The sequence below is a fragment of the Crinia signifera genome, chromosome 2 (assembly GCF_055691185.1).
Source record: "Crinia signifera chromosome 2, ASM5569118v1, whole genome shotgun sequence".
In the NCBI taxonomy this organism is placed as follows: domain Eukaryota; kingdom Metazoa; phylum Chordata; class Amphibia; order Anura; family Myobatrachidae; genus Crinia; species Crinia signifera.
Window position 1 is genome coordinate 247,609,920 of NC_139218.1, and position 15,901 is coordinate 247,625,820.

Genomic DNA, 15,901 nt, shown 5'->3' on the forward strand with positions numbered 1-15,901 from the left:
GTTAAAGGGCCGGGGGGGTTAACATGCTCTCTGCTAGCGGGGGAGGGGGGTAGTTAAAAATGCTCTCTGCCCCGGAAAGTGAACAAGCTCACTGCCAGGGTGGGTAAAAATGCTCTCTGCTATGAGTTTAACCTGACCTCCAACTCCTGGTCTCGGCAGCCCCAGCGCTGGTATCTACTAACAATCACTGCACTGAAGCAGCAGTACAGGAGCAAGCAGTGTTCCTGTGCTTGTGCTGCTGCTTCAGTGCGGTGATTATGTAGATGTTAGTGTTGGGGCTGCCTAGACCAGGAGTCAAAGGTCTGCGGGAACCTGAGCTGCTGCTGCTGGACCGCGTTCTCTGCGCTGGCCGCTCTCCCTCCCTACCAGCGCCGCCGCCTGATGAATGTGTGTGTGCCGGATTTTGTTATTTTCGCCGTCAGGGGCATCGAGCTCCTGACACATTAAGGAAGGTGACTGAGTGGGCTGGTGGCGGACACGGAGGATTTCACAAGCACGGCGTACCCAAAACAGTGGACTCCGAGCTGCATTCACTGTGCAGTTGAATACTGCACTGTGTCTCTCTCCCCTATATCTCTGTTACCCCTCCCCCTCCACCAATTACATGGATCTTCTCCTTGTTTTTTTTCCTAAAGGCAGCAGCTATAGCTGTGCAAACATAGAATATATAACACAATTTATCTAATGCTTTCTATGAATAGTATTTTATTTTCTCTTATCACAAATGTCACATGTGCCTCAGAGCAAAATAGGTAGCATTACCATTTGCACTGGAAACCCAGCGACATTCGGGAAATGCAGTAAACCCCCCCCCACTGTCATTTTTTTGTTACAGCTTTTCTGTTAGTACATTCCGCCCATCTCTCTCTCTCTCTCTCTCTTTCCCTCATCTCTCTACCCCTACCATTTTCTCCCAGCCCTACTTTCCCCCATTACCCTCTCACTGGGCCTAATTCAGACTTGATCACAGGACAAATTTGTTCTCAAAATGGGCAAAACAATGCTGCACTGCAGGTGAGGCGGATGCCTGCTTTATTCTTATGCTGAAATTTAGATTTGAGTTTGAACACACCTCAACCAAATCTAAATCTCTGCACATGCTTCATTTGTCCGACCTGCAGTGAACATGGTTTTGCCCAGTTACTTGATATTATCATTTTCTTTGCTTACAAACAAATTAGACCCAGTGTGTCCATTATTTTAATGATGACTCTTTCACCCCCCACATTTGTGCTCTCTCCCAGTCTTGCCGCTTTCACCTACGCATCAGACCATTCCTCTCCACTGACGCGACCAAAATCATTCACTCTCTTGTCATCTTCCGCCTTGACTACTGCAACATCCGTCTCTCTGGGCTACCTCTCACCCGCCTCGCACCTCTCCAATCCATTCTTAATGCTGCTGCTAGTCTCATCTTCATCTCCCGCCGCTCTACCTCCGCCTCTCCCCTCTGTCTATCTCTTCACTGGCTCACCATTCCTTTCCAAGTTCTCTTTAAACTCCTCACCACCACCTACAAGGCTCTCTCCTCCTCCACCGCTCCTTACCTCTCTTCACTCGATCCACACTCCCTCCTGTCCTCTTCGCTCCATCGCTGACCGCCGACTGACCTCTCACCTTATCACCTCCTCCCACTCCCGTGTCCAAGACTTCTTTCGCGCTGCCCCCCTGCACTGGAACAACCTCCCGCCACCCATCAGGCTTTCTGATTCCCTTACCTCCTTCAAGCGCTCCCTCAAAACCCACTTTTTTCGACTCCTCCTAACCTCTTTTGATCCTCCTATCCTGCCTCCGTTCCCATCCGTTTCTACTTATCCTATTGTTTTTCGTTCGTCCACCCACCTCCTTTTAGTATGTTAACTCTTATGAGTAGGGCCCTCCTTCCTCACGTACTCACCCTACCTCTTTACCTCACCTGTGCTCCTGTCCTTTTCTTCCCTTCCTCTACTTCATCTTCAGTCTCCTCAACAATTCCGAAACCTACTTCTGAACTGATGCTGATTTTAGTTTTACGAGCTATACCCCTATTTATGGTGTATTTTATCAACACACCCTGTACGTTACCTTGTAATTTGTTTTTTTGTTTGCCATGTACGGCGCTGCGGACACTTTGTGGCGCCTTATAAATAAACGTACTACTACTAATGATAACCAAATACCGTATTCCAAAAGAGTTTGTTCAGGTTATTGCAAATAGTCTGAAATACGTTTCATGTTGACTAAAGAGATTAAAATAAATTGCTACTATAAGTTTAACCAAAACATGATGGTTAGTGTTGACATTAATCTCCACACCCCTCCGCTGCATACAATTTCGTATTTCACCTTGACATTTTCCATCTTCTGACACTAGCTGTTACATATGTAATATCTGATGAAACACCAATATAGGCAGTAAGTAACATGACAGCTAGGTATCTGGCAGAGAAGACAGCACAAATGATGCTGAACTTTGGAAGGATTTGGAGTGCACTATGTAACACTGCAGTATATCTGTTTCTTTTTAACAAAGTTCTTTGACGAATGTTTCCTTTTGCACATTATATATGTACAGTACGCCTCTTTCAGCAAAACCCTCATTGCTGCCTTTGCACCAGAGCATGGTGACACTCTTCATTATTTTTGTATGAAATATTTGTGTGGTATATTTTTAGTAGACTGCCTTGAAAATTTCTAGAAAGAAAAAAGAAAAAAAAAAGAAAAGAGTTTTAATAATAAATGGGAGCCTTAAGATTCAGACATTTTATAACTATTTGATATTCCACATAAACCAATTTATGAGATTTGCAGAGAGAGCACCTACCTCCTAATTAGCTAAAATCTTCAAGACACAGGAGATGTGGAAACGACTGAAAATATTAGTCATCTTTCTTATCTCCTTCTTATTTCTTATGCTCCTACACTTCTAATGTTTCCTTTGCTAACACAGATAGTATGTCCAGATTGTACTCTATTTGATATGTGAACAAGAAAGCTGAAAGTGTCATTTGAAGTTCATTAAGTATTCTATGGCCAAACATCAGTTATTTCACTATATAAATTGTTGCCTGTATAATTGTTCGTCACCTTATGGCCACTGAGTGTCACTGAATACGGATTATAAAGAGACAGCCGCTATTTGGACACTTTGACCTGCTGTCCAACAGTGGATCAAAGTGTCCCACAGGCTGGGGGTACAGTTTTGAGAGCCAGTGATCACCACAGCTCTGCTCGGGGGCTGCAGAGGTGCTCAGGAAGCACTGGATATGCCCCTAAAATGGGGGTTGTGCCACTTGACTGTGCCCTTTTTGCACAAGGCGGCTCCACTTGAGGCCCCATCCCTTTTCAGGAACATAGCATTTCCATTCCTGCCCACAAAGCAAATTCCTCATTTTGTTTTCATTTGAGTACATAAAAGGTACTGATGTGGTCTTAGTGGAGGGAATAGACTCCAAAGAAACCCTACAACTTCAGCTTCCAGTATACTAATTATGGCTTGCTAATAAGTTATGCTTTCTTTAGGAGTATGTTATTTTAATTTGATCAAAAGCATCCAAAATCCCCAAAACAAATATATGGATTGACATCTTTAAATGTAAAAAGTAATTAATTAGACTACTTAGGTCAACCAATGAATTCAGGTCTTTGAAGTATTTTTTGTCATGATCACTAAGACAGTTTCTATATGTGCCACATCTGTTGAGTTTAACAAATGACTATACTTTGTGACTTTAGGGCTCACATGTGTTGTAACCCCAACATTAGATTATATTAGTTATCTAATAAGTTCATCGTCATCTATATTATTGCTCTAATATTTTCTGAGGACAGTAGGGGACATTTACCTTATTTTAACCCTTTGAGTGCCAAGGGAATTTGTAAAAATAGGTGTAAATATTGCAAAGCAAACTTTTTTATACATCACAATGGGGCAGATGTATGAACGGTCGTTATGGGGGAGAAGGGGTATTAGCGCACGTTATGTGCACTGATACCGCTTCTCCCCCATGTATGAAGCGGCCGGGATGCGGTAATGGACAGGGGCGCCCCTGTCCATATCGGCGCTGCTATCAAAATGATAGCAGGCCGAATGTATGAACGGTCATCGCTGACCATTCCGCACGAAGCCGGGTTTGGCTTCGCCAGCATCAGCGCTGTCCCTGCTGTTAGGTCTGGGCTGCGTGAACAGCGAGATCCCGCGCATGCCCAGTGCTGCCGGCCGGGGGACAGGAGATAGCGCATCAGTATTAACTGATGCGCTATCTCCAGAAAGGGACATCGCCGAAGGGGGGAGTTAACGCTCCCCCGCTTCGGCAGACAAGATGTTAATACATCTTGTCGATGTCCCTTCCTGCTTCACCTCGCTATTGAGGCGAAGCAGGAAGTATCATAGCGGCGCGATAAGCGCTGCTATGATACATCTGCCCCAATGACCTGTAATGTTTACCTTATGTATGAAATATATATATATATGCAAATAAACAAGTCTGGAGAGTGAGTCCTTTCTACTGTCTATATATATATATATATATATATATATATATATATATATATATATATATATATATATATATATATATATATATATATATATATATATAGCCAGATGGTATAAAGAATATACTCAGACAGCGGCACTCAATGGGTGTTAGAAAAGGTATATTTCAAGCGGTCCAATGTTTCGGGGACTAGCCCCTTTGTCAAGGTGCAGGAAAACAAAGGGGCTAGTCCCCGAAACGTTGGACCGCTTGAAATATACCTTTTCTAACACCCATTGAGTGCCGCTGTCTGAGTATATTCTTTATACCATCTGGCTATCTTTTGTATCTGGAGGGCACCTGGGGAGCTGTACTTGAAAGCTGGAGTGCCAAGCCGCAATACAACCTCTATATATATATATATATATTTACACATATATTTTTTTTAATTGATATAACAAATGTGAGCGACACTGACATTTTTAAGTGGATATTTTGTTCATCTCTCACAGAGTTGTTGGCACCCCAAAGGTTAATATATATATCCTTTCAATTTATTCTGCATTTCCTTAATGGTATTTATTTTAGTTTTATAGTCAAGTGACTTTGATTAATGACTGACAAGAAACTGAAATTAGATTTGAGGCACAAGAGAACCAAGAAAGGTGGAAGCAAAGTCAACACATTTCGTGTCTATTTGTGAAAGTACATAAAAGTGAACATAGATCACTTGAGAAAGAAAATAGGATAAGGAAGATGTCATTGAAAAATGAACCAGGTAACACTGCTGTGGAGGACATACAGGGCAATTCAGCTTTAATAAATCAATACGTTGTTTCTTTGTTTTAAAAACGGAGACTGTTCCTAAATAAACATATCATTAAAAAATCACACACAACTGGTTAATTATGATTTTTGTGAATTATACCCATTCTTCCAGATGGAATGAAATATCTTTGGCTAATGATCCAAAACGAAGCAAAAGTGAGAAGAAAAACAATGTTTTTTTACTGTCTTCTACCAGCTGTTATAATGACTGTGATTTTTAACTTGAAGCCATTCTATCCAGAATTCTTGTGTTTTTTCCCTCCCAGCAACCATCTGTTTACATGAGATAATATTTATATAAAAAATGTTTATGATGTCATTTAGTGTTGAGAGATAAAATTATGTAAATATGTTTGTTCACCTACAAGCTAATCTCCCATCACAATTAGCATAAGGAAATTTGATTTTTATAAACCTACAGCACCTTCACGTCAATGTACTTGGAAAATAATAGCACAAAAAGGAATGATGGATTGGGTAATAAGCTACTGAATTCTCAGACAGATTTGATTAGCAATGTCCATGAGAGAACCAGATGGTGTAAGGATGGCAGAATGCGAAAAAGAAGACCGGCCCATTGGTTAGCGCTTTGGTTCATTAAGAAAGTGAACCTGCTCAAGAGCCAGAGTTAAATTCTTATAAATTGTTGGACAAGTCTATATCAGTGACAGTGTGTCACACAGTAGGTAGTGTCGCAGCATGGCATTCTCTCTCTCTCTCCCTTCCATATTCAGCTGCTTTGGTGCACCCCGAAATGTTAAGATACTATGCAAGGAAGGAGCAGTGGCTCTCAGGAGACTGATAGAAACAATGCTGTATTGGTGTGGACTATATATATATATACACACTGTAATGTATCACCAATGTAGAATAAGATATGAGCAGTATTTTAAATAAACACATTCAATGACATTTGTTCATTGAGCATCCATGGTCTCATGTCCAATTTAAAGATCCAGAAACTGTTCAGTTGTAACAGACTCTTTGCTTGGTCACCACCTCTTGTATCCTTCGGAACATGATCAATGATTGTGTACTAAAGATTCGCTAAAGTATGTTTGGCTAGCACAAAATGCCAGACCACCGGTAGGTCATTCTCTTTGTTGTTAATATCAGCATGAATAGGGGAACGGTGGATTGCAATTCGTGCCCTAAATGTCCTGACCATCTTACCGATGTAGAATTTGCCACATGGGAATTTAATCAAGTACACAACATGAGTACATGTCACCGGATGTTTAATGGTAAATTAGGAGAAAGTAGTAGTCAGGGGCAGGCACAGTAGGAGCTGTGTGTAGTAAGGCAGGCAGGATAGTGAAAGGTAAATGCTGTTGGGGATGCAGTGAGTTATGCAGGATAGATAGACATAGAAAGGAGCTGAGATAGACAGGAGATGGAGCTGTTCTAATACTTGCCAGAAAAGATATAGAAGAGCTGTGTCAAGAGTCCACCTGAACTGTTCTAGGGATCAGAGGAGCATAGGCTGATTTGAATCCTCCAATCATGGTTTCTTTAGTCATCACATGATGTTTTCCTCCAAACAGGTATCAGTACATGCTCCTCTAACCCATGCCTCCCAACTGTCCTGCTTTCCATGGGAATGTCACATTTTTTGTTGATGTTCCCACATCCCGCCTGGGGCTAGCAGTGTCCTGTGTTGGTGGGGGCAGTTGGGAGTCCCTCCCTGCCACCTGTAAATAGACGATGTGCGCATGTGCACAGCATCTTTTCATTCCCCCATAGCGGCGAAAATGAGGCGTGACCTCGTGGAGCATCGCGAGTATAGGACATGCCCCCTTCCAGCTAGGCCACACCCTCACTTTTTGGTGAGTCTGCGGAACGTGCGAGCATCCTTCCTCCTCCCTCCTCAAAGTTGGGAGGTATGCTCTAACCCCTATCAATGTGTGAATAGTCTGCTATCATACTACAACTTCCATTAGATCAAAAGGATGCAGTCATCCCTCCACAGAATAGATGTTTAAAATCTATGCTTTATTTATAGGTAATTATTAAAATAAGTCCTTCAGTTTTGTATCACATATAGGATGTGATTCAGGTTGGTTTGCAAAAGCAAACTCCTTTAATGGACAAAACCATGTGCACTATAGGTAGGGCTGATGTAACATGTGCAGAGAGAGTTACATTTGGGTGAATTATTTTGGTTCTGGGCAGAGTAAATACTGGCTGCTTTATTTTTACACTGCAATCTAGATTTCAGTTTGAACAAATGTCACCCAAATGTAACTCTCTCTGCACATGTTACATCAGCCCCACCTGTAGTGCACATGGTTTTTTCCATTAAAGGAGTTTGATTTTGCAAACCAACCTGAATCACCCCATAATACACTAAATTAAGGGTTTATTAACCTGATCCTTTTATTATTCAGAAAGTGCCCTGTGTTAGTGCTAATCGAGCAAAATATATTATAAAATAAAGTACAGTATAGTAAGAAAAAAAGACAGATAAATGAATATTAAAGATTTAAAATCAGTCCCCGTGTTCATTATTACTTTAAAGTATCCACCTTAGGGGTTATCAGTATCTTATATAGATTTAGGTGTAATTATATTGTTAGGTCCCTTTATTAATTAGGTTGTGTATTCAATTATATATTCTTATGTAAAAGTTGGGGGGGAGATATGTCAATCGCACAGATAGGTATCTAAATTAATTTTCATAAGAGGACCCTCCTGATTACCAATAAGTTTTACAGTAATTCATCCAGTAAATGAGGGTGTGCTACCTTAGGCATTAGGAATTACAAGAGTTAGAGGAAAGAAAAGAATGCCTCTTGCTGGTGCACCTAAGAATTTAACTCATAATATATAACGTTTATTGGGTATATGTTAAAAATTTATAGCGAAATAAAACCAAGACATACAAAAAATCACAAACATTTAATAAAAAGGGGAAATATTCCCCTGACTCAGTGTGACCCTTAAGTTCCCAGTATCCCCTGTGTATAGGTGTTTCTAAACAGTATGCAGCCGCGAAGAGAGTAAAGTGCTCTCAGGTGGAGAGAACTGATGATACAGACTTTCTCCTGGTCAATAGTAATTATATTGTTTACTGTAACAGTGAGAGTGACAGTTTTCGTACTAAGAGGACTAGCGGTACAGTCGCTCTCGTGTAATAGACGGGACGAATACCCGTCCAGGGCCGTCCTCTAATGCTCGTACCGAGAGGATTAGCGGTATAGTCACTCTCGCGTAGTAGATGAGGCGAACACCCGTCCAGGGCCGTCCTCTGGTGTTGCTGCCGTGCGGCTGCAGGCAGTCACTCTCACTTCTCAGGTTTGAGCGCTGGTGAACTACGTTAGAGGTGTGCAGACTAGCACTTGCCTCGTTCATCCAGACAGCTCAAGGAACGTCAAGTCTGGCGCCAGACTAACGTGTAGTCACGGTGTGGACCGGTGACTATAATCGCGCTGCGGTACAAATCAGAATATAAACATTGTATGTGGGGAGGGGAAGAGGGGGATTTAGAACACACTGAGTGTGTTAGTCGGTCAGCGTACGCTTCGCTGTAAAACACTTCCTCAGGACCACCCGGTGGGCGCCCGGAAGCTCCTTTTATTCCCCTGATCTCATCCATATTCATGAGGTAATTAAAGGTGTGTCTCAGTATCGCCAGATCATTGGTCGAGTGGTGGTATGACACTTATGTTTCTGGCCTATGCCTATCCTCGGTTTCCTGCTGGGCATGGCTATCACTACTGATTGTTAATTCCTGTGTTTTACAGGGGATATCAATGTATGGAAGTATTTACAGAGTATATATAAGGATAGTAAATATAAGTATACATGCTGATTCTCACTGGTATTCATGGTAATCCCAATGCACTACCCAAGACTAGCCAGAATAAGATGGCCGTTTGTCGACACATCGACATATGGTGTGTACACATTCGTGGACCTCTGTGATAATCCCCTGTCTCGCTGACTTGTCTCATCACGTATCATAAATAGCACCGATATTAGATTCTTGTATTGATACATAGACCAACTGACGGGCATCCAATCGCAAGAATCTGGATGTCCACAATTGGTCTGTCCAATTGGGTGTATGATAAACATAGAAAGCTGAGAATGCCCGCTCAAGGGGTTCCATTTGATTAGTAGGGAGTGTAATCGTCCTTGCACAAGTTAGTGTAATACATACACCTGATTAAGTTTTAATTTCAAAGATGATCTGTGTGTCATATTGGACCATGCACTAAGATTGTTCTCGTCGACATGTGTCTGTTTGCAATGTCGACTCTTGTCCTTCTATTCCGTTCCCCATGAGTCGCAATAATTTATATCATATTGTTCGGATGATGTGGAGTCAGGTACTCCTGTTGTTTATTTGTTCTGGTTTCTGACAAGAAAAATATATTATATTCATTCATATTCATAACAGGAGAGACTATAGTACTTAGGTAAGTATTGGGTAAAGCTCCGTATAGTGCATCCAGCTTGGACAAAATAAATAAATATATATATATATAGTCTGTATGTCATGCATTAGGATTGTGTCCGTCGACATGCTTTTTTGCAATGTCGACTATTGTTCTTATGTTCTGCTCCCTGTCGAAAGCTGTTATATACTTGGTGGACGTGAGAAATTATTACAGAGGAGAGTGTCCCCACATAGTGGATTTAATTGTTTCGGTAGGGAGTGCACTCTTTTTGCTTGGTGAATACAGTGGGGCATATAGTCTAGTGCAAAATTTAGTACATGGGATATTTCCCATCCCCAACCCTTGCAGTAAATTTGTTCCGATTCCTGATATGAGATATATTCATATTTCAGGAGAGACTAAAGTACTCAGGTAGGTATTTAGGGATAGATTCCTTTAGTCATATCCTTCGCTGTGCATGGCAATTTTGTCATTGTGTGCTTGTCGACACGTCGGCATATTTTATACTCTTTTTTGTGGGTTATTTCAAATATAGTTATATGTTGGATACTTCCATGTCTGGTCTATCATCCCCTACATCAAATTATTCAGTGATAGTCTAATTTATAGACTGGTGATGTGTTGAGAAGTGAACAAAAAGTGATCAACAAAATTGTGAAAAAATTCATGAAAACCGTGAGGACATAGTGAAAAACAGTGTTGGACCTATTTTAAGGTCTCCTTATAAATGAAATATGCTTCAAGGCCATCCAGAGAGAACCAATTATTTGATATGTATTAATCAAGTGTTGAGATAAAGTGAATTCAGTGGCTGGAGTGGAAGGAAGTGAGGATAAACATGATCCAGTGCATGGACCGAGTGAACATAAAGAAATTTTTGAAGTTTTACTAGCGTGATTACCGAAAAATATATATAAGAAAAAAAGAAAAGGGGGGAAGAAAAGAGAAGATTCTTGCGAGAATGAATCTCATCCATTAGTGACCGTTAGTCCAATGACTACCGCCTGCAACAAAAGTAAGTATTCAGAAGGAGGAAAACCATGTGTAGATATTGCGTTTTTGCCCGACTGTCTGATTTGATGGAAACAGACTGTCATTCTACCCGTTTCATCTCATATCTCACGCTCGTCCGTATTAAGACATTAACGATCTCATATCCTGGTAGCCTATATTTTGATCCTTCTTATTAGAATGAGCACACGGAGATGGGGCTAACTCAGGGGAAGTACAATATATCGTGTTAGTGCCAAAGAGAGTGGAATGTTGTTGTTCACAGGAAAACAGTGTACACATGTTCTTCGTTAAGACCTAGAGGTGATAGGGTTTGCATTAGGAATATTAGTCTGGTTTCTTGTTTGAGTAGCTCTTTGTCTATGTCACCCCGGCGGGTACCCATCACAACTTGCATCATTCCATAGGCTTGGAGTCCTTTGGTGTTTCCCTGGTGATGCCTGAGGAAGTGCTTAGCTACCGGTGTGAGGGTTTTGCCATTTTGTTGGTCTCTTTTAGCATATTTGATACTCGCTAGATGTTCTGATAGCCGGGTTTTTAGTGTTCTCTTGGTTTTCCCAATGTAATGTTTCCCACAGGGGCATTCCAGATTATAGATTACCCCTGGAGTGTCACATGCAATGTACTGGTCAATTTTGTGTTGTTTCCCATATCTGTCAGTGTATGTTTTTTGGGGCACAATAAATGTGCAGACCTTACACGTCCCACATCTAAAAGTGCCCTTTCTGCTGATCTTGATTCTAGTGGGTTTTTCGAAGTGACTACGCACAAGGTGGTCCCTGAGATTTTGACATCTTCTCCAGCTGATATCAATCTGATCACCCAGTATTTCATCCAGGTCTTTATCAGTTTTTAGGATCCCAATATGCTTATTGAGTATCCCCTGCATCTGACGCCATTCCTGACAAAATGTCCCAATGAACCTGACTTTTTCATCGGGGTTTGTATCTTTGTGTCTGCCTGGAACTAGTAGTTGTTCGCGTTTGTATTTGCGTACCTCCCCTCTGGCCTTACGTGTGGATCGTCTGCTGTATCCCCTGCTTATGAGTCTGAGGTCCAATTCGTCTGCTCTCTTTTCATATGTTACATCCTCTGAGCAATTGCGTCTTGTCCTGAGGTATTCACCCTTTGGTAGGCCTTTCCGTACTGGTGGATAATGGGCACTCTCATTATGCAGCAGTGAGTTAGTTGCCGTATTTTTTCGGAAAATATCCGTGATTAATGATCCATTGGTACCAACACTGATGCGTAGATCAAGGTATTCCACCTCCTTCTGGCTGGCTTGACAGGTGAGTTTTAAATTAAGGTTATTGGTATTTAAAACCTCTAGGAATTCCATGAACAATGTTATGTCTCCCTCCCACAGGATGAGCAGGTCATCAATGTACCTGAGCCACATTAAAATGTGTTCTGTGAATCTGTCATTTTGGTCAATGAAAACGTGCTCCCGCTCCCACCATCCCAGGTACAGGTTAGCGTATGTGGGGGCACATGTGCTCCCCATCGCAGTCCCCTGCACCTGGAGGTAGAAGCGGTCTTCACATATGAAATAGTTTTTAGTCAGGACAAACCTCAAGAGTTTAATGATAAAAGAGTTTAAGGGGGTGTCTTTGTCCATACTTAGAAAATATTCTGCAGCCTGTATACCATTCTGATGTATTATGCTGGTATACAGGCTTTCGACATCACAAGTAATAAGCCAGGAATCAGGGTTGAGGATGATGCCTTGAATTTTATTAAGGATATCCATCGTGTCCCTGACATATGACGGAAGGGTGAATACATAGTCTCTTAAAAAGAAGTCAACAAATTGACTAGCCTTCTCTGTGAGACCCCCTATTCCCGACACAATTGGTCGACCGGGTGGGTTGTCCTCACTCTTGTGAATTTTAGGCAGTAGGTATAGTGTGGGAATCCTAACTGCCTTCACTTCCAGAAACTCAAATTGGGACTTTGTAATGACACCATTTTGCCTGGCTTCCCCCAGAATTCTTTGATACAGTTCCAAGTAATCGTAGGTGGGGTTAAAGGTTAATGCTTTGTAGCAAGATGCATCGTCTAATTGTCGCTTCAACTCTTTTCTGTATGCATCAATACCCCACAGGACAATATTCCCTCCTTTATCGGAGGGTTTCACTATCGTGTCCTCCCATTTTTTAATGTTTTGGAGGGCTCTCCTCTCTTCTATGGTGATATTGTCCCCATAATTGCAGAAAGGTTTGTTCATTTCGATTCGGTCAAGATCTTTACTGACCATTTCTAAGAAGACTCTAGCCTGTGGGCATATCGATATGTCAGGGAGAAATGTAGATATTTTCTTTAATTTTGACACTGTTTTTTCTGATTCACTTTGGGAGGGATTGTCAGGCGATGCACCACCGCATTCATCTGACAGTTCTTCCAATAATTGTAACATTTCTCTATCACCTTTGTCAAAGAAGGAGTCAATTTGAGGTTGATAGGGATCATCACTCTCTCGTGATGTCATAATGTCAGGGCAGCATTCTCTTTTATTTCTGTAGAATTTTTTAAGTAAGAGTTTTCTTATGTACAGGTGGAGGTCTTTCTCACATTCGAATCTATTCATGGGTCTGGCAGGGGAAAAACTTAGTCCTTTATTAAGAATGGATATTTGGGCTTCAGAGAGGGTATGGGTCGTGAGATTGATAATTCTAAGTGAATCAGTAGGGATTATCTCCGATAGCGTCTGGTTTCCCTGCGGTCCTCCCGCCAATCTCTGGGACCCCTCTTTCCTCTTCTTTCCCCTCCTTGTTCTCTTGTATCTTGTCCCAGGTTGTCTCTGACATCCCTGGGACTGACCCCTAAAAAATGGCGTCTAGACCTAGCCGTTTGGGAGAATTCAGAATGATCACTTTCGGATGAGTCAACCTCTGATGTCGTATACCCTCTAGTGGGATCTGTTGGTTTCCTTTTCTGAGAAAAGTTCCATTTGTAAACCCTGTTTGTTTGGAAATCGTTGAGATCTCTCTGTAATTTATTTTTCTTTCGGCTAATGACATCTTTTTCAATGTTATCGAGCTCAGTTTTTATTCTATGATACGTTTTTTGGAATTTATCCAATTTTTCAAAATTTTTCAATTTTTCACCTATCACTGAGATTTCGTGTGCATATTTGTTCAACATTATTTCGTCATGTTTGGCCAGAATATTAATCAAATTGAGAGAGCAGTTGGTTAATGTTTTCTCCCATTCAATTTTCAACGACTCATTAGCTAACTCAAATGAGGGAAATACCCGGGGCCTCAGGCCTCTTGGGGTTATCTGCTGTTTGGTATAGCTTTCGAAAGTGGCTTTATTCCAGAATGCCTTCATTTGTTTAGTCAACAATATTTTGAGGTTATATAATTCATTAACCCAATCCTCTTGTGTCGTGTCCATGTGTGTTATGTCTTTAACGAGCATGGTCTCTAAACATTTTTTAAAATTATTTTGTCTGTCAGTGAGTTCCTGACTCAGACTGAACGATGTGGATGGCGTGGCCATATTGGGAAAAAGCGAAGCTTGTTCCATTTGAGAATTTTCTAGGGGTTTAGGAGCTTAACCGATGGTTTCCACCCTGATTTCTACTTGTTAAATTTGTTGGTAATGTATTATACACAAGTGTGCCGTGCTGATTGATAGAAAGTGATAAGCTATCACCATAGACTTGACAAAGTTGGGGGGGAGATATGTCAATCGCACAGATAGGTATCTAAATTAATTTTCATAAGAGGACCCTCCTGATTACCAATAATTTTTACAGTAATTCATCCAGTAAATGAGGGTGTGCTACCTTAGGCATTAGGAATTACAAGAGTTAGAGGAAAGAAAAGAATGCCTCTTGCTGGTGCACCTAAGAATTTAACTCATAATATATAACGTTTATTGGGTATATGTTAAAAATTTATAGCGAAATAAAACCAAGACATACAAAAAATCACAAACATTTAATAAAAAGGGGAAATATTCCCCTGACTCAGTGTGACCCTCAAGTTCCCAGTATCCCCTGTGTATAGGTGTTTCTAAACAGTATGCAGCCGCGAAGAGAGTAAAGTGCTCTCAGGTGGAGAGAACTGATGATACAGACTTTCTCCTGGTCAATAGTAATTATATTGTTTACTGTAACAGTGAGAGTGACAGTTTTCGTACTAAGAGGACTAGCGGTACAGTCGCTCTCGTGTAATAGACGGGACGAATACCCGTCCAGGGCCGTCCTCTAATGCTCGTACCGAGAGGATTAGCGGTATAGTCACTCTCGCGTAGTAGATGAGGCGAACACCCGTCCAGGGCCGTCCTCTGGTGTTGCTGCCGTGCGGCTGCAGGCAGTCACTCTCACTTCTCAGGTTTGAGCGCTGGTGAACTACGTTAGAGGTGTGCAGACTAGCACTTGCCTCGTTCATCCAGACAGCTCAAGGAACGTCAAGTCTGGCGCCAGACTAACGTGTAGTCACGGTGTGGACCGGTAATTGACCAGTACATTACATGTGACACTCCAGGGGTAATCTATAATCTGGAATGCCCCTGTGGGAAACATTACATTGGGAAAACCAAGAGAACACTAAAAACCCGGCTATCAGAACATCTAGCGAGTATCAAATATGCTAAAAGAGACCAACAAAATGGCAAAACCCTCACACCGGTAGCTAAGCACTTCCTCAGGCATCACCAGGGAAACACCAAAGGACTCCAAGCCTATGGAATGATGCAAGTTGTGATGGGTACCCGCCGGGGTGACATAGACAAAGAGCTACTCAAACAAGAAACCAGACTAATATTCCTAATGCAAACCCTATCACCTCTAGGTCTTAACGAAGAACATGTGTACACTGTTTTCCTGTGAACAACAACATTCCACTCTCTTTGGCACTAACACGATATATTGTACTTCCCCTGAGTTAGCCCCATCTCCGTGTGCTCATTCTAATAAGAAGGATCAAAATATAGGCTACCAGGATATGAGATCGTTAATGTCTTAATACGGACGAGCGTGAGATATGAGATGAAACGGGTAGAATGACAGTCTGTTTCCATCAAATCAGACAGTCGGGCAAAAACGCAATATCTACACATGGTTTTCCTCCTTCTGAATACTTACTTTTGTTGCAGGCGGTAGTCATTGGACTAACGGTCACTAATGGATGAGATTCATTCTCGCAAGAATCTTCTCTTTTCTTCCCCCCTTTTCTTTTTTTCTTATATATA